The following is an 18,628-nucleotide window of genomic DNA, read 5'->3' as shown; positions in this document are numbered from 1 at the left end:
TGTGTTGTTGTTGTTGTTGTTTTTTTGTATATGTATAACCCTGAAAGTCCAATGTCTACCTTAGTCAATGTCCCTAATGTCTCCTGTTTTTGCTTTATTTGTATTGCATACCTGAATTGAAAGTCTGTATGTGCACACCTGAATTGGAAAGTTAAATGCCTCCTTCATGTATATGTATGTCTCCTCTCTTTACCCCATATGTATGTATATGTCACTTACATCGTATCCCTGTCAGTTGCCCTATGTATGCACTAATTTTTCTATTTCTTCTTCTTTTAAACTTTTTGTACCTTACCTCTTCTACCTGTCGAGGGACTACGGATGGAAATTAGCTAAGGCTATAATCCGGCACATTTACATGCAAATGTTCATTAATGTTGCACTGTCCCTGAAATAAATAAATAAATAAATAAATAGACATTGTGACATCATCAGTGATGTCATAAATCCTTTCCTGCAAAGGGTTATTAGGAGTGGATTTCAGTCTAGAGCTAGTTAAACATTTAGCAAGAGTTTCTTTATTTCTAAATATAAATCCAGGTGGATGACCATGGCCAAGGGAGGGGAATCCAAAAATGATCTATCCACTGCGATTCTGAAACAGAAGAAGAGGCCTAACAGATTGATTGTTGATGAATCCATCAATGAAGACAATAGCATGGTCTCCCTTTCTCAGACCAAGATGGATGAGCTGCAGCTCTTCCGTGGAGACACAGTGCTGATGAAAGGAAAGAAGAGGAAGGAGACTGTGTGCATTGTGTTCTCTGATGAAACCTGTTCTGATGAGAAGGTCCGCATGAACAGGGTTCTCCGCAACAACCTGAGGGTCCGACTGGGGGACGTCATCAGCATTCAGCCATGCCCTGATGTGAAGTATGGAAAGAGGATCCATGTTCTCCCAATAGATGACACAGTAGAAGGAATTACTGGAAACCTGTTTGAGGTCTACCTGAAGCCATACTTTCTAGAGGCTTACAGGCCAATCCACAAAGGTGATATTTTCCTTATCAGGGGAGGCATGCGTGCTGTGGAGTTCAAGGTGGTGGAGACTGATCCCTCTCCCTACTGCATCGTCGCTCCTGATACGGTCATCCACTGTGAGGGAGAGCCCATCAGGAGAGAGGATGAGGAGGAGTCCCTGAATGAGGTTGGCTATGACGATATAGGAGGAGTGAGAAAGCAACTAGCTCAGATCAAAGAGATGGTGGAGCTGCCTCTCAGACACCCTGCACTGTTCAAGGCCATTGGAGTCAAGCCCCCACGTGGAATCCTGCTGTATGGACCCCCTGGAACAGGAAAGACCTTGATTGCAAGAGCCGTGGCCAATGAAACTGGTGCCTTCTTCTTCCTTATCAATGGCCCTGAGATCATGAGTAAGTTGGCAGGAGAGAGTGAGAGTAACTTGAGAAAGGCCTTTGTGGAAGCTGAGAAGAATTCTCCTGCCATCATCTTCATTGATGAGCTTGATGCTATCGCTCCCAAGAGAGAGAAGACTCATGGAGAGGTGGAGAAGCGCATTGTGTCTCAGCTCCTGACTCTCATGGATGGCCTGAAACAGAGAGCTCATGTCATCGTTATGGCTGCTACCAACAGACCCAACAGCATTGACCCAGCGCTGAGGAGATTTGGGCGTTTTGATAAGGAAGTGGACATTGGCATTCCAGACATGACTGGCAGACTGGAGATACTCCAGATTCACACCAAGAACATGAAGCTGGCTGATGATGTTGACCTGGAACCGTTGGCCAATGAGACCCATGGGCACGTGGGTGCCGATTTGGCTGCACTTTGCTCTGAGGCTGCCCTGCAGGCCATCAGAAAGAAGATGGACCTGATCGACCTAGAGGATGAGACCATTGACGTTGAAGTTATGAACTCCCTGGCTGTCACCATGGATGACTTCAAGTGGGCCATGAGCCAGAGCAACCCATCAGCTCTGAGAGAGACTGTGGTTGAGGTTCCCAACATCACCTGGGAGGACATCGGAGGTCTGAATGATGTCAAGAGGGAGCTGCAGGAGTTGGTGCAGTATCCAGTGGAACACCCAGAGAAGTTCCTGAAGTTCGGCATGACCCCGTCCAAGGGTGTGTTGTTCTATGGTCCACCTGGTTGTGGTAAGACCCTGCTGGCCAAGGCCATTGCCAACGAGTGCCAAGCCAACTTCATCTCCATCAAAGGACCTGAGCTGCTCACTATGTGGTTCGGAGAGTCAGAGGCCAACGTCAGGGAGATCTTTGACAAGGCTCGCCAGGCAGCCCCATGTGTTCTCTTCTTTGATGAGCTGGATTCCATAGCCAAGGCCCGTGGCGGCAACATGGGAGATGGCAGTGGAGCAGCTGACCGTGTCATCAACCAAATCCTGACCGAGATGGATGGAATGTCCAGCAAGAAGAATGTCTTTATCATCGGAGCCACAAACAGACCAGACATCATTGACCCTGCCATCCTGAGACCCGGCCGTCTGGACCAGCTCATCTACATCCCCCTCCCCGACGAGAAGAGCAGGATCAACATCCTCAAGGCTAACCTCCGCAAAAGCCCAATCAGCAAGGATGTGGACTTGTACTTCCTAGCTAATATGACCAACGGCTTCTCTGGAGCTGATCTCACAGAGATATGCCAGCGGGCGTGTAAGCTGGCCATTAGAGAGTGCATCGAGAATGAGATCTACAGAGAGAAGGAGAGGCAGACCAACCCATCAGCTATGGAGGTGGAGGAGGGCGACCCTGTGCCGGAGATCAGGAAGGATCACTTTGAAGAGGCCATGCGATTTGCTCGTCGCTCCGTCAGCGACAACGACATCCGCAAATATGAGATGTTTGCACAGACACTGCAGCAGAGCCGTGGTTTTGGCGGCTTCAGGTTTCCCTCCAGTGCTACAGGGGCCAGCGGTCCAAGCCATGGCACAGGGGGAACTGGGAGTGGCCAAGTTTTCAACGAAGACAACGACGATGACCTTTATGGATAAATATACACTTCCCCACAGTGGTACTACAGCTCGGATAAAGAGGGCGTGGTATAATGATGCAGAGGGGGTGTGGCATAATGACGCAGACGGAGCATGGCAATAATGACTCAGAGGGGCGTGACAATTCAGCGTATTTTGATGCACTGCATGAGAATCTGTTGCATTCTTAAGAAGAAAGTGACTTCACAATAGCGAAGATGTACTATTACTGGGAAAAAAAGATGGGACTTGGTCAGAACAAGATTATAGAGCTCATGGAATGTTCCATTTATATTCCCGTTTACATGCTAAAGAGCATAGTCTGATTAATGACTTACGATGACTTATGACTGATTAATGATACTATTGTATCTCTGCATACTTTTTTAGAGTTAACTTTCTGTGTGGTTGTAAAGTACCTTTTCCAGCAGATGCTTTGCTGTTGCCAGTCACTGCTCCAGATGCTTGCCTCTGCAAAAGAAGAAGAGAGGAACACTTAGAATACAATCATCTTTTTTAAGCTTCTATAAGTGACTATGTGTGTTTGCGGGCGAGATGTGTGTGGCGAGATGTGTGCAACGAGATTTAGCCTAGGCCCCGCCCCTTCTCGGTCTGCAGACACACAGGCGTAGGGAGACGAGGGAGTGTCTCGCCTCGAGGACGATAGCGTTTGAAGGCCGCATGCACACACGCACGCACACACGCACGCACACACATTCACGCAAACGCACGCCCGCATTGGCGAGGCTTTGACACGCCGCTATATAAAGAGAGCGGCTCGAAACATGACCGCACACACACACACACACACGCACAGTGTCAGGGTTCCTGCCCGCCAAAAACCATACTGGGAGATCGTTTTGCCTTCGCCCTTTCAAGCCCTGCCCCGCTGCTGCAGCTTGGTTGGCTGCCTTGCTGTATTTCCGTCTTCAATTGGTCTATTTTGATTTTGGCCCCTCCTCTCATCTTGTCGTTCGCGATGTCCTGACGGCAGGTATCCCAGCATGCTTTGCAAGGTGATGAGCGACGGACGGCAGCGATGAGAGGTGGGGCCATTTTGAAATCAATACAGCAAGGCAAACTTGCCCACGCCTCACCCTTCTCAGTGCCTTGCGGTCCATGGTGGTACAGTTCCCATACCAGGTAGTGAAACAGCTGGTCACCAGGCTCTCAATGGTGCTTCTGTAGAAGTCCCTGAGGATTTGGGGCCTCAGGCCAAATTTCTTTAGGCGTCTCGAGTCTGTGCAGTCGCTGTTGGGCCTTTTTGACGACAGTGGTCGTCAAAAAGTCCACATCCTGGACAACATCCTGGTGGATGTTGACTCCCAGGTACTTGAAGCTGTCCACCCTTTCCGCCATGGTGCCGTTGATGGTGACTGGGGGGGTGAGTCTCTCTCCCCTTCCTGTAATCCACAATGACCTCCTTGGTCTTGGAGATGTTCAGGGAGAGGTGGTTGTCCTGGCACCACTGTTCCAGGGCATCCACTTCTTTCCTGTAGGCCGTCTCATCGTCATTGGAGATCAGCCCCACAACTGCTGTGTCATCTGCAAACTTCACAATGGTGTTTGAAGTCTGTGTCGCTATGCAGTCGTGGGTGTAAAGGTCGTAGCAGAAGGGGCTGGAGACACAGCCCTGCAGCGCTCCTATGTTGATGGTCAGTGGGGAGGAGGTGTGGTTGTCTACTCTCACCACCTGGCGGCGGCGGCCTGTCAGAAAGTCCAGCATCCTGTGTTCAGTCCCAGATCCCTGATCTTGCTGACCAACCTGGAGGGCACTATGGTGTTGAATGCTGAGCTGTAGTCCACGAACAGCATTCTCACATAGGTGTCCCTCCCCTCCAGGTGGGAGAGATGATGAGATGAGAGAGATGATGAGATAAACTTTATTGTCCCAGAAGGGAAATTTGTCTTGGGCAAAAAGTGCACATAGCCACATCCGGCATTACAAAAACACAAGTAAACACAAACAGGACAGACACAGCATTGCACTAAGACACAGTGGGGAGATGCCAACTGAGACATGAAATTGCACAGCCCTATTGCACAATTTGTTGAAATCATACATACCCGTAGGTAAAAGAATATAAAATCAACAATAAACAATAAAACCAGCAGCGGGATAATGGATAAAAGAATAAAAGAGTAAAAGAATAAAAGAATAAAACATTAAAATAAGATTAAATGAGTGAATAAGTGGCTTCTGAAGAAAAATTGCCTCATAAAAAAAATATATAGTTAAAAGAGTTGTTTTTGACTTTGAGTGACACCTGTAAAAAAAATGCCCCTGGGCTTAAAGGAGAATTTCGGTTTTTTCGAACCTGGAGCCATCTCCTGCCATTAATTATGATTTGTCCACTCACCAGGCGATCCCCGCGGCGTATCTGGGCGTCCTAGCGTTGTTTTGATATCAATAGCGTCCAAGTCAGTCGTAAAGTGGAGTTGATTTGGGGCCAAGTGTGAGCCTGTATTTCCTGCATCTAAATAGCTATTTTTCTTCCCTTTTTCGCCAAATATCGCCGTAATCTGATCCGTCAACATCCAGCCGAGTGTTATTTCACCCCAGGCTGTTTCCTGGAGTGCACAGGGATCAAATTACCTCAAACGTGATCTAGGTCACCAAGTCTCGTGAAGTCCCGCGATACTTTCCTGTCGACTGGCCAAATACAGGCAGGACGCTTTGCGGTCGTGGTTTTAGCGTAACCTATGTGGGGTTTGGCGTAACCTATGTGGGATTCGAAATAACGAAGGTTATGCCAAACCCCACATAGGTTACGCCAAACCCCACATAGGTTACGCTAAAACCACGACCGCAAAGCGTCCTGCCTGTATTTGGCCAGTCGACAGGAAAGTATCGCGGGACTTCACGAGACTTGGTGACCTAGATCACGTTTGAGGTAATTTGATCCCTGTGCACTCCAGGAAACAGCCTGGGGTGAAATAACACTCGGCTGGATGTTGACGGATCAGATTACGGCGATATGTGGCGAAAACGGGAAGAAAAATAGCTATTTAGATGCAGGAAATACAGGCTACCACTTGGCCCCAAATCAACTCCATTTTACGACTGACTTGGACGATATTGATCTCAAAACAACGCTAGGACGCCCAGAAACGCTGCAGACATCGCTAGGTGAGTGGCCAAATCATAATTAATGCCAGGAAATGGCTCCAGGTTAAAAAAAAACGAAATTCTCCTTTAACAGTTGTGCTTTCCCCATGTAAGTGGATGAGAATGTATCTTTTTGGGCTGCATGGCGTCACTTGACTTGCAATACCGAGCTTGGCCACCATGTTCAAATTGCTTCACAGCCCGGTGCTGTTCCTGGGGCCCTGGTCATGACTCACCAACACGTGAAAATACACTGGAGGGGGGCTTAAAAGGGATAGGCCAACATTTTGAGAGTTTAGGCCATTTGCCATTTTGCCGATATTAAAACTAGAATGTACATGGGTTTATTTTCAATCTGCGTGCAGTACAAACTGCAGTAGGCTAAAGCCGAGCACTGCTAATAGCTTAGCGCTACAATTGCTGTCTATGGAATGTTTGCCTACTCCTTCAGTCGCTCAAAATGCACAGCACCAAAAACACTCACATGTACATGTTGTGACGCGTGTACTCACAACATGTGATGAAACACGTGATGAAATAATAATCCAAAGTTACGTTAAACGGTAATTTTCGTAGTAAATCCACACACCAAGACCTAAAATTAAGTAACTGAACTAGCAGTAACTGAAGTTACTTCCTCGTTTGCCAAGTGGCGTATGTGGGCATGTGTGTGCGAGTGAGTGAGTGTGTTTGCTTGTTTATTTGTTTGTGTATGCGTATATGATCAAAGTGTCCCAAAGTTTGAGCCTTATAAATCATATTAATCCCAAAAGTAATTGGTGAGCAAGGCTGGATCTACCATGGGCAACCTGGGCAGGCCCCCAGGAGGCCTCTGCATGAACCCCCCCACCCAGTTGATCTTTTAACCTTTTCTTTATTATTATTATTATGATTATTATTATTATTTCGTTTTGGGCTGAGTGAAATGGTATGGGGGTGGGAGGGGGGGAGTCTACAGTGCCCAGGGGCCCCTGCGGGTGCTAATCTGGCCTTGTTGGTGAGGGGATAGAGGTGTAGTGATATCTGTATTCATCTGACAATCATCATCTTGAGGTTTATGGCACAGATAAATGAAAAGTATCATTGCATGAAGTCATCCAAACGCTGACGCTCATCATCATACATGTTACAGGACATCCACTGCTCCTGCTCTGTGCAGCTGCATGCAATACGTGGATCTATATAATCCATGTTTGTGCAGCAGAGGCACGCTCGCTGCGCCTGTGTAGGTACAGGATCTACTCAGCTTACAGATTCTGTAAGTGCTCAGCTTGTGGTCCACAACGGGGTCTAACCCTATAACCCTAACCCTGATTTATATTTTTAATGTCTATGATGTCTGATAACATCAGTAGCTTAGCGTTAGCTTGTTAGCTAATCTAAAGCTGTCGGCCATTTTGCCCACGTTAAGCCCACCACGTGCCTGACGTAGAGCCAATCAAATGCCTGCCCGAGCTGAAATTGGACCCGAGCCGAAATTGCACCAACAACTGCTCAACAACTCCCCTCTGTTCTCCCCTGAGTCTGCTGCTGCTCTGTTCTCCCCTGAGTCTGCTGCTGCTCTGTTCTACCCTGAGTCTGCTGCTGCTCTGTTCTCCCCTGAGTCTGCTGCTGCTCTGTTCTACCCTGAGTCTGCTGCTGCTCTGTTCTACCCTGAGTCTGCTGCTGCTCTGTTCTCCCCTGAGTCTGCTGCTGCTCTGACTGCAACATCACAACATGCACTCAGCTGCTCAGAAAAGCAAGAAGGCACAGACACCATCGTGTGTTTCGAGAGGGAGTGTCATTCAGATTCAAAATTTGTGTGCAAAAACAGAATCTTATGTGCCACACAATCTATAGATAACACATTTTCCAATCCTTATTTTTTTTTATAGGATTTCCGCCCCTCCTCTTTGTTATCCGCAATAAGATGGTGAATAGGAGACGTATTTCACAGATTCATCTCCCCTGCAGGGAAGACCTCTCCATCTTGCCTAGCCCTTTGCCTTGCCTAATTATTAATCCTCGTGCTTTCAATGGATTTCAAATGACAAAGCGGTTTGATGACGCGAGGCAAGCGGGAATAGCAAGCAAAATAACTAAAATGGGAAAAAAGAGACCATCTGGCACGACGCTGCGACACCCGCAACCGAATGTGGGCCAGGGGGGCATAAAGTGGGGGAGCAGTGGAGCCCCTTGCTCGGATCACACACATTTACAAAAACTACTGTATTCACCTTTTTTCCTGGACTTTGATGTTTCCCTTTGATTCTCAGTGGTAGCCGGCTGTTGTTTTTCTTAGTCTTTTTTTAAAGGTATGTGAATCGTGCAAATCATATATATATATATATATAGTATAATAGTTCATATAATAGTTCACATTTTCATCCACAGTGCACACAAAGTAAATTTCAGTGAGCTTAGCTTGTACATATAGGAGCGTGACCCCATTGACCTTGAATTTGTTTGTTGCCCAACTTTCCAGAGCTACTATCCAATCCAATCCAATCCAACTTTATTTATAAAGCGCTTTAAAACAACCAGAGGAGGACCAAAGTGCTGTACAGAGTACTGAAGAACAATCAGCCAATAAATCAATGAAATCAGATAAAATCAATGAAATGAATAAACATAATAAAAGACGTTACGTAAAATATATAAAAGCAAAAATCAATAAAATGCATAAAAACAAAATAAAAAGTATAAAATAATAGAATGCATGAAACATAAAAACATAAAAGCAACTCACGGGTCATAAAATCAGCATCCTACATGGCAGCGAAGGCCAAGGAGAAAAAGTGCGTTTTGAGGAGGCCTTTAAAGTGGGACAGTGAGGAGGCCTGCCTAATCTGAAGCGGTAGGCTTAGGAGCCACTACAGAGAAGGCGAGATCCCCTCTGAGCTTACGCCTGGTTTTAGGCACTGCCAGGAGCAGCTGGTCAGCTGACCTGAGGGAGCGGGAAGGTGCGTGAACGTGCAGCAGCTCAGAGAGGTAGGGGGGCGAGGGCTTAGGGCTTTAAAAGCAAATAAAATAACTTTAAAATGAATTCTAAAATGCATGGGCAGCCAGTGGAGTGAGGCTAAAATACTATGAGGAACAGCATGGATTGTGCTGAGAAAGAACTCTACCAATCAACATCATCATATTGGTAAGTAGCAAATAGGGCTAGGCTTTAAAAAAAATTGAACTATCCCTTGAATGCCACATGTCAAATTCCATGCTAAGTAGAAAGTAAAAGCCAAAGGAGAAATCTGGGGGTGTGGCTCCGTCTCTCTCTCTTTCTTCTTTCCCAGTCTCTGGTATATCGTTTTTTTGTTTCATTTTCAGACATCGGTTCAGTGCCGTTAATAATTCGGTGCGCACACCCAAGCAAAAAACAGAACAAAACAACAACAGCGAAAAGATGGAACAGAATCCATAACAAATCGTCTTCAGATAAACTGCATGTACAAATATGGTGTAGCCTAACGGCAACATTGACAGTGTGAGTGCTGGTAGCCGGTTGTTGACTTCCTGTAAAAAAAAAAAAAAAAAAAAACGCTAGCAAGGTGCGCATTAGCCTCGCAGTAGCCAGCCGTAGATGATATCCGTCGCTGGAAGCTTGCTGACGTCGACGTTGAGTGTGACCACATGGGACTAGGTGCGCGTCACTGTCAAAGAGCTATTGTGGTACTGTATGATCTTATTTTAGCCGCAATGGCTAAAAATAGTATGTGGTTGCATAGCGGCCGCTTTTATTTTGAAGGCTAAACGTCCAAACAGGAACTCTTATATTTGGTCATTGAATGAAGCTTTAGCGCTCTCTCTCTTTCAAGCTTCAAGATATTGTCACCCAGACCCCGTTGTACAATTATGCACGTGTGACATTCTTGTGCTGGGGGGCTCCATTACCAGACATAGGTAGGTACAAAGTCACAACAATTATTATGATTATTTTTAGTCTCTATCGCTATAAACAGACACACACACACACACACACACACACACACACACACACACACACACACACACACACACACACACACACACAGACACACACACACAGACACACACACACAGACACACACACACACACACACACCCACACACACACACACACACACACACACACGGTGAAAACTATAGCAGCCAACACTGTTGCAGCTGGTAAACAGCATCTTACTCCGTTTCCTGTGTAATTATAACAGCCGATGTGTGGAGAAGGAGAAAGGTGGTTCGTTCTGCCATCTGTTTCTTGGTTTACACAGGGAAATCAAAGCGAGTCAAAGCCGCTGGGATTCCCGCGCCATGCTGGCTCTCATCTGCTTGGATCGGGCACTGCTACTGCTACTCGCTGGTGCCACAGAGAGGCTGCCAGAGCCAGACATCACACCTCCACCCACTAGGACAGAGGCAGACATCACACCTCCACCCACCAGGACAGAGGCAGACATCACACCTCCACCCACCAGGATAGAGGCAGACATCACACCTCAACCCACTAGGACAGAGGCAGACATCACACCTCCACCCACTAGGACAGAGGCAGACATCACACCTCCACCCACCAGGACAGAGGCAGACATCACACCTCCACCCACCAGGACAGAGGCAGACATCACACCTCCACCCACTAGGACAGAGACAGACATCACACCTCCACCCACCAGGACAGAGACAGACATCACACCTCCACCCACTAGGACAGAGGCAGACATCACACCTCCACCCACCAGGACAGAGACAGACATCACACCTCCACCCACCAGGACAGAGACAGACATCACACCTCCACCCACCAGGACAGAGGCAGTCATCACACCTCCACCCACCAGGAGGCAGGCATCACACCTCAACCCACCAGGACAGAGGCAGACATCACACCTCCACCCACTAGGACAGAGGCAGGCATCACACCTCCACCCACTAGGACAGAGGCAGACATCACACCTCCACCCACCAGGATAGGGACAGACATCACACCTCAACCCACCAGGACAGAGGCAGGCATCACACCTCCACCCACTAGGACAGAGGCAGACATCACACCTCCACCCACTAGGACAGAGGCAGACCCACCAGGACAGAGACAGACATCACACCTCCACCCACCAGGAGGCAGGCATCACACCTCCACCCACCAGGACAGAGGCAGACAGGGCCGATTCTATATTTATCTTGCCCACCCAATTTTTTTTTTTTTTTTTGTATCTCCCTTTTTGAATTCCAGGCGACCGCACTTAGGGTCGCGACCCGAAGGTTGGAGACCACTGGGTTAGTTAGTTTAGGGCACCTAACAGTAGTTATAGCTTTAATTTGATTTGAGAAATAAGCTCATCCAATGCAAAGAATATTATGGAGTTGATTATTTTAAACTATGGATGAAGGATTGTTATTTATTTGTTTATTATTATTATTATTATTATTTATTTGAAGCCAAACTTGACAGCTCTTTTCAGTCGCTCCGCAGTCAGCCACAGTTTGATTGATCTGCCTATAAATCAGGCAGAACAATGACAGTCAGTTTCATGAATGAATTTCTTTATTTTTAAAAGAAGAACATTAACCTTATGAAATATGGAGAGATGTGTCATACCAGGTTATAGCAGAAATTCGGTTTTCCACCCGTAGTCCCTGGGCAGGTAAAATACTACAAGCTTAAAACAGTAGGAAAATAGAATCTAAAACATAGTAGGAAAATAGTTAAGATAAGGACATTACATTATATTTCGGCTGGTTAGAATTCATTTCAAGAAACTGCTCTAGCTTTCATTGCAAAACTTCGGCCAATGCTAATTAGCATTATTAGCCGACTCCTGTCTGCCTGCATCACGCTAGCATGTTAGCCAGGCTAATATGCTCGGGGCTAATTTAGCCTCAAGCTACACTGAATAACACAGACCCCGACAGCTTTTGGCTCACTCCCCCAGTGGTCCTGATGCATCCATATACTTCTACTACCTTCAGATAAAGGTTGTAAGCTCACCTGTAACTATCGGTGACATTCCTGATACCATCCACTTCCATCATCTTTAGACATGTTGTAAACGCATCCCAGCGTATCGGCAACATTTTGGAACCCTCAGTATTGTGCTAATGCTAACGCTAACTTTCACAATAATGAACAAGGCTCATTCAGGGCAGGCTTAGTTTTATAACTTTTACCTGCTGCTCCTCCACACCACAGCACAGGCTAAATGATGCAACATAAATATACATTATGTAAAGTCATTGCATAAATGTATTTTTATTGAAAAAGTGGCATCAAGTAAGCAAGTCTTGTTGGAGTGGATATCACAGTGCAACCATGTTACGGTGAAACTTCCCATTTCACTATATCACATTGTATTTGCAAGGGGTATATATACACCCCATCGCTGTATGTGTGTTTCTCTTAGGGTTTAAATTTAATTTCATTTGATTTTGTCCAATATTCAAATATTCCAGAATTGCATGTTGTGTTAAAAATAAATATTATTTCTGTCTTTATTTCTATCTCACTTTTGAGCCAGATTTGATGGTTTTCTTGTCAAAAGTTACGCCTCAAAGCTTTCTGGGAAATATCCAAACAATGCTGGTGTTTGGACTGAGAGAGCCTGGTGACGCGAGGTTAGTTTGGACAGGAGAAGGGAGGGGGTGGTGGAAGGGAGAAACATGAGCAGCAGATCCATTCACAGCGCTAGCTGGCTTTAACTGAAACTACACATGTGTGAGCAGGAAATGCACAGAGCCCTGCCATTAGTAGTAGTAGTAGTAGTAGTTTATTTAACACAATGTAAAATCCACATAAAAAAGCTTCAAATGAAGACAGTTTACATACATTAACACATGCCGAGGATTAAGTACACAATAAAGCCAAAGGCTTATTTCCATTGTGATCCTCTAGTGATTGGTTCTGAAATTTGCCCGCCCCACAAAAGCCCATCCTATCCAAATGTGGAGTGGGTGGATTCGAAAGCCTGAAAACTCCCCGCCCTTTTTTGAAAAACTGACATGATGAACGTCTGAGTGAACGCTCTGATTTCTTGGGGTTGCATATCTCTTTAAGAGAGCAAAAACACTGGGAAACAGAATATACAATCATCCCCACACCCAAAAACCCTTAGAATACCCCCTCGCCCCCCCCAACACACACACACACACCAGCTCTATTTTACAGGTGCGTGCAACTTTGCTGTGCAAATAACCACAGTTTTCATAAATCCCACAGCTCTTACAAATTTGGGAGCGGTTCCCAACCCTCACACTGTTGCGGTGTTTTGTCTCTTTGCTGCCTCCTCTCTCTCACAGACTGGCACTGCTTCCCCCCCGACCCCCCGTGAGCGCAGGTCTGCTCGTCCTTGATGTGCCAACATGTTGATATTTACCACTTGAATCTGGACACATCTTGATGTCCTCCTGTAGTGTAGAGCTGGAGTCCAATCTGAACGCAGCCCAGCCAGTGAGTGCTGAGCACAAGAGGAAGTAAAACTACAGCTGTGTCTTGGCAGCGAGCACTCATAATGTCCTTTCGACTTTTAATTACCATAAATGGGCAGCTATAAACGACGGATGCGATTCACCGATAAGCCATCATCGTCAGTGTTGTCAAAGTTTACAGGTTTGCCTGTCGCGATGCCCGAAGAGAATCCCCAAAATCTAAAGAATTCAGTTGCTATTGCGTGATGTCCAGTCTTCTCAGTCTCTTCAGTCGTGCGGTCACACCGTCCAACTCACAGTCGGGAAGTCCGGCTCATGATGGGCCAGTGAGAAAGTGTGATTCTAGAAACAAGTTGCAAAAAAGAGAGACATACATATATGGCCGGCGTCTATCTTGATACGTTCATGTACCCAATGTTACAGGTTCGGTAGAATAATTCTATTAAGCTCGGTCTAAGGGTAAATTGCGTCGAACCTTGCAACATGAAAACCATGTGGCTGTCATGAAGGATTGAGAGTGTAGCTCACCTGGGGTAACTGACACGTTTGGACCCAGGTGCTGCGTTGGGCTTCGCCGGACAGCTCAGCCGGTGGAGGGGAAGCCTAGTGCTCAGTGCTATGCAACAGCAGCGTTGGGGTTGGCTGCTCCAGTCCTGTTGTTGTTTTAAGGTGGCGTTTCTTGTGGAGTGCAGAGAACTGCTCGGAAAGCAGCAAATTGGAGCGGCAAAAAAAAATATTTCTTTCACCGTGTCTAAAGAGCTGCTGTGTTACTGGTTGTTTTAACAACAAGAAACGAAATTCAAGCCTCCAGTTTTATGTAATAGCAGTGTTTGAATCAAAAAGGAAAAAATGGCTGGCGGCGATCAAGAGGGATTAATTACGTGGGGGGAGTAAACAACAACAGACTCGGGTCCCCCAAGTCATGTTCTTCTATTAGGCTATGTCTGTCTGCTCAGCTCATTTCATAACAGGTAAGAATGAACAAATCTCATAGCATGCCACGTGTGGTGTTTGTTACAATAAAGATGGGCTTACTAGGAGAGGAGGGCTCGATAGATTTGCTCCACTCACTAGCGAGCTGAAACAAATGTAATAATAGGAGAGGAAATAGATTCAGTGTTACTGTCCTTCAGGGCACAAAATGGCTGGTAGATCCACTCACCAGCTAAAAAATATCATACTTCGAGAATAGAGGAGGTAGATTCAGTATTATTGTCCTTCGGTTCGGTGCACACGCAATGCTACGCAACGCTGGCTGGGGGTCGCCTACGAGGCTCGCTCTCTTATGGGTTATGCCCACAGACGAAAAACTCAATACGAAAACCTGTCAGTTTTACTGTTGTCTTGCTTGTCACTAAGTGCGCCCAACTGCTATAACATGACTTTAGGCCTGTTATGAATCAATGGGGTCTTTGGCAATATTTCGGCTAAAAACCGAAGTTCAGACCACGTACGTGTCTTGTTTATTTACAAAATTCACACCCGTGCTCGCTGTTTTGAATGGTGAGTTTCCCCCAGTTCCGGGTCCCGTGCTGCCCCCCTTGCTCAGAGTAACCTTACGAATCCTGTTCATGAAGACGCTTAACACAACAACTAACAAACAACTTTATACAAAGAAAACGAAAAGGGGGGAACCCGCGCTAGATGCCATCTCTCCTCTTCTGTGTAAACACGTAATGCCCAAGATGGCGGCTTCCAGGCACGTTATATCCGTTCCCATCACATCACTTCCTCAGCTAAACCCACTTTTTCAATAATGACAGCCAGAAATAGAAAATAATATGTACGACGTATAACATTAGGGTTGTGCTAGATTTTAGTGAGAACGAGAGCTCTCACTCTAGTGCCATTTCGCTGTGCACAGCAGCCAACTGGAAGAATATAATTTTGCTCCAAAAATGACCTTTTTATATAACCAACCATCCACCGACAGGTGGCGTGGTAATCTTGGTCCGGTCTAGGGGTTTGGATCACAACATAAATTTAGGCACTGACAACAATGAAAAAGTACATGTGATTTATTTTCACACAATAAAAAAACTAACACACAGGGGCACTGGACTCTCTACTCTCACATGCTAACAGGACAAGCTCATCTAAAGCCTCAGGAGTAGGCCGAAGCCAAGGCTAGAGCAGGAATTGTAATCAGCAGCTAATACAGCAAGTAGAGTCCAGCACCACAACACAGGACAATATGTACCAAACAGATCATTGACAATATAAATAGAATACATATAGTTACTGCAATGTGGCTAAGACAGAGCTACCAAGCTACCACGGCTTCCCAGTTGTCTTAAACCCACAAGTTAACAGAAAAACACAGTTTGGAGGAGCAAGGAGGAAGCATGGAGGGCCAGTGTTAGCACTACTCAGCTAACACCAATCCCCCAGTGCCATCTTGAAAGCACAGGAGTTATATAGGGGCCTGTCCCTGGAGTGGCCAATCCCCAGCGACGATGTCACCAGCCAATCTCCACTGGCCAGCCAATCCCCTACTGCAAACACACCTGCAGGGAATAAAGCTGCTATACAGCAGAGTCCTCACTCTCCACCACACAAGGAGCAAAGATCCTCCCAAAGAAATGAGGTCTCACTCCACACAGTTACAGAAAAGCACAAGGAATTAAATACTACAATTACGGCCTAAGGCTGTAACACTTGGGACTGAGGCGGCCTCCCACATTCCTTTCCCCGTGACACGTCATGTCCGCCCAGTTTCCCAAGACGCCACTCCATCTTCCAGCCCACCTGCGCAACGACGCAACGACGCAGCAAGGCTGGGTAGTAAGAGCTCTCGTTCTCACTCGTAAAACCTCAACGCATTGAAAAGGCAGGGGATAGAAAGCATTCGGAACGGGAACTTCCTCAGCGTCCCGTTGAGATGCCGAAGGTCCAGAATCGGACGCATGGAACCGTCCTTCTTGGGTACGGCAAAGTACCTGTGATAGAACCCCGAGCACTCCTCTGCCTTGGGGACCGAGTGAATCGCCCCCTTGGCAAGCAGCGAAGTAACCTCCTTGCGGAGTATGACCAGGGACCTCCCATCCACGGACGAATCGGGGACACCGTCGAATGCAGGTGGAGGTCTGGCAAACTGGAGAGCGTAGCCTTTCCGAAGGGTGCGCCACAACCATGGGGTCGGAGAACATAGGAGCTTCCAGAAAAAGAAAAAAAAAAGTTACAAGCCGAAGGCTGGCCCTGAGCCCAGACCTTGGCGAGCTGCCGTCCCTGCCGGGCACGTAGTGCCAGCAAGGGGCGGACTGAGCGGGCCTCTGCTGAGCTCCGAGCCGAAGTTGGGCGCTGAGCTCCAACGACGGCGGGCTCATAGCCCCCCCTTCCCCAAAGAAGGTGACTAAGAGGATGTTCTCCACTGATGGCCCGAAAACGCCCGAAGGAGAAATCCTGGCCCCAAGCAGCCTCCTCTGTGCCGGCTCAGCCAACTGCATGAGGTTGAGCCAGAGGTGGCGGTGCGTGACAACAGAGAAGGCCATGACCTTACCACTGTTCTGAGCCACACAGTCCACCATACGGAGGGCGTAGTCCGTGGCCATCCGCAGCTCGGTGTACATCTCCGGCAATGGGTTACCCTGCAGCTCCCTCAGGAGGACGGCTTGTTAACCCTGTAGGATGGCCAGGTTGTTTGTCATGGCGAGGGACTGACCCGCTGCCATATAAGATTTCTCGGCCACCCTGGCCGTTAACTGGCACGCCTTAGAAGGCAGTGTCGGCCTGCTGGAGGTCGGGGCCAGATGAGTTGCCACCACTTCCTCCAGGGGGGGCATTCTAGAGAATCCCAGCCGATCCTCGCCGTCCAGCATATACCATGAAGCCAAGCTCGCGCAATGCGGCTTGGCTTCCTGTGGTCTATCCCACCCTGTCTGCACAGCGCGGATCACGTCCTCACAGACAGGCATGCGGCGCTGCGGGTGTGATGCCTGGCATGCCTGAAAAAAGCACCCCTGTAGCACTGAAGCAGGGGGCTGCGGTGAGTCGGCCCAAGCGATGCCCAGCTTAGCTGCGGCCCTGGACATCACTATGAATGAAGGCATGGGCTCATTGCCCCACCTAAACTCAGACTGCTCGTCCCGTTTGGACTGGCCCTGAAGGCCCTGAGCAGCAGGGGCTTCACCCATGACAGGCCGGAGAGATTCCACGGGCACGCTTCTCTCGGGAAGCGTACCGCTGGGAGGGATGTCCTCCTCAAGAAAGAGGTCTGCTCTATGACGCAGCACGGCTACCTTGAAGGTAGCACAGCGGCTGCAAGACCGAGGGTCCAAAAGCTCCAAAAGCGCACCTATCGCACCTATCGTGCCGGTCGTAATCGGCTAACGTAGCTTTGCACACCGCGCATCCCCTCGCTGACCCTCCCTTCTCCATGCTTAGCAAGAGAAGAAGCAGGAAGCTAAAGCTAAGCAGCAAGCTCCCGCAGGCCGCACCCTGTTAGCGGGAGTACCCTTAAGGAAGCTAGTAAACTAGCGCAAACACATGCTAGGCAGTAAGCCACCCGGAGGCTAGCGAACGTACACAATGTTACAGCGGTAACGTAAGCGGCAATAGCCTAACCCGAAGGGAAGGCAGCAAACATGACCTGTTAACTTGAGAGAACAAGCGTGAACAATTACCACTAGCCCAGCTAGAGTAAGTAGAGAGAGACAAGCGCGAGCTAATAAGCCTACTAAACTCCTCAGCCGAGGAGAAGGTCAAACTAGTCAATGCTATTTGCAAAAGCAAGACCTAGCAAGATGCAAGCTAGCTATCTAGCTTAGAACTGAGAGAAAGCGGCAAACACACTCATGTGAAAGCAAGCTGACCTAGCTAGCGTATTAGCTAACCTAATATCTCAGACTCAAGCGTTACCCCAGCCAGGATAAGAGCATGCATACAGCTACACAGCGGTAGCCTAGAGCAGAATGTGCTAACACAAAGACAAGGCAAGACACTCTTAGCTTTGGATGAGCTGTGACCGTCGCCCTTGGTGAAGAGAATGCAGGATCAAGTCCCCGAAGCCTGAAGGATCTCGTCCGCCGACGCCTTGGAGTTTAGTCGGGCAAGATAAGACATAATTAGTTCGGTCTGAGAGCACAAACTAAATTAGCACACGGAGCATTCAATGACACGATCTACCAGGTGGGCTGGAAGAGCGAAGAGTGGCGTCTTGGGAAACCGGGCGGACGTGATGTGTCACGGGGAAAGGA

At 47.6% G+C, this 18,628-nt stretch overlaps 1 pseudogene across 1 annotated transcript; it reads left to right on the top strand.

Annotated features, from left to right (window-relative positions):
* Positions 1–550: 550 nt before the first annotated feature.
* Positions 551–2,968, top strand: LOC310777499 (transitional endoplasmic reticulum ATPase pseudogene; annotated as a pseudogene). Its single transcript has one exon. The product of its transcript is annotated as a transitional endoplasmic reticulum ATPase pseudogene (transcript).
* Positions 2,969–18,628: the final 15,660 nt, after the last annotated feature.

This window comes from Poromitra crassiceps, assembly GCF_964638095.1.
Source record: "Poromitra crassiceps genome assembly, chromosome: 1".
Classification (NCBI taxonomy): Eukaryota; Metazoa; Chordata; class Actinopteri; order Beryciformes; family Melamphaidae; genus Poromitra; species Poromitra crassiceps.
Note: the sequence above shows the minus strand (reverse complement) of the source record. Positions and strands in the feature narration are given on the sequence as shown.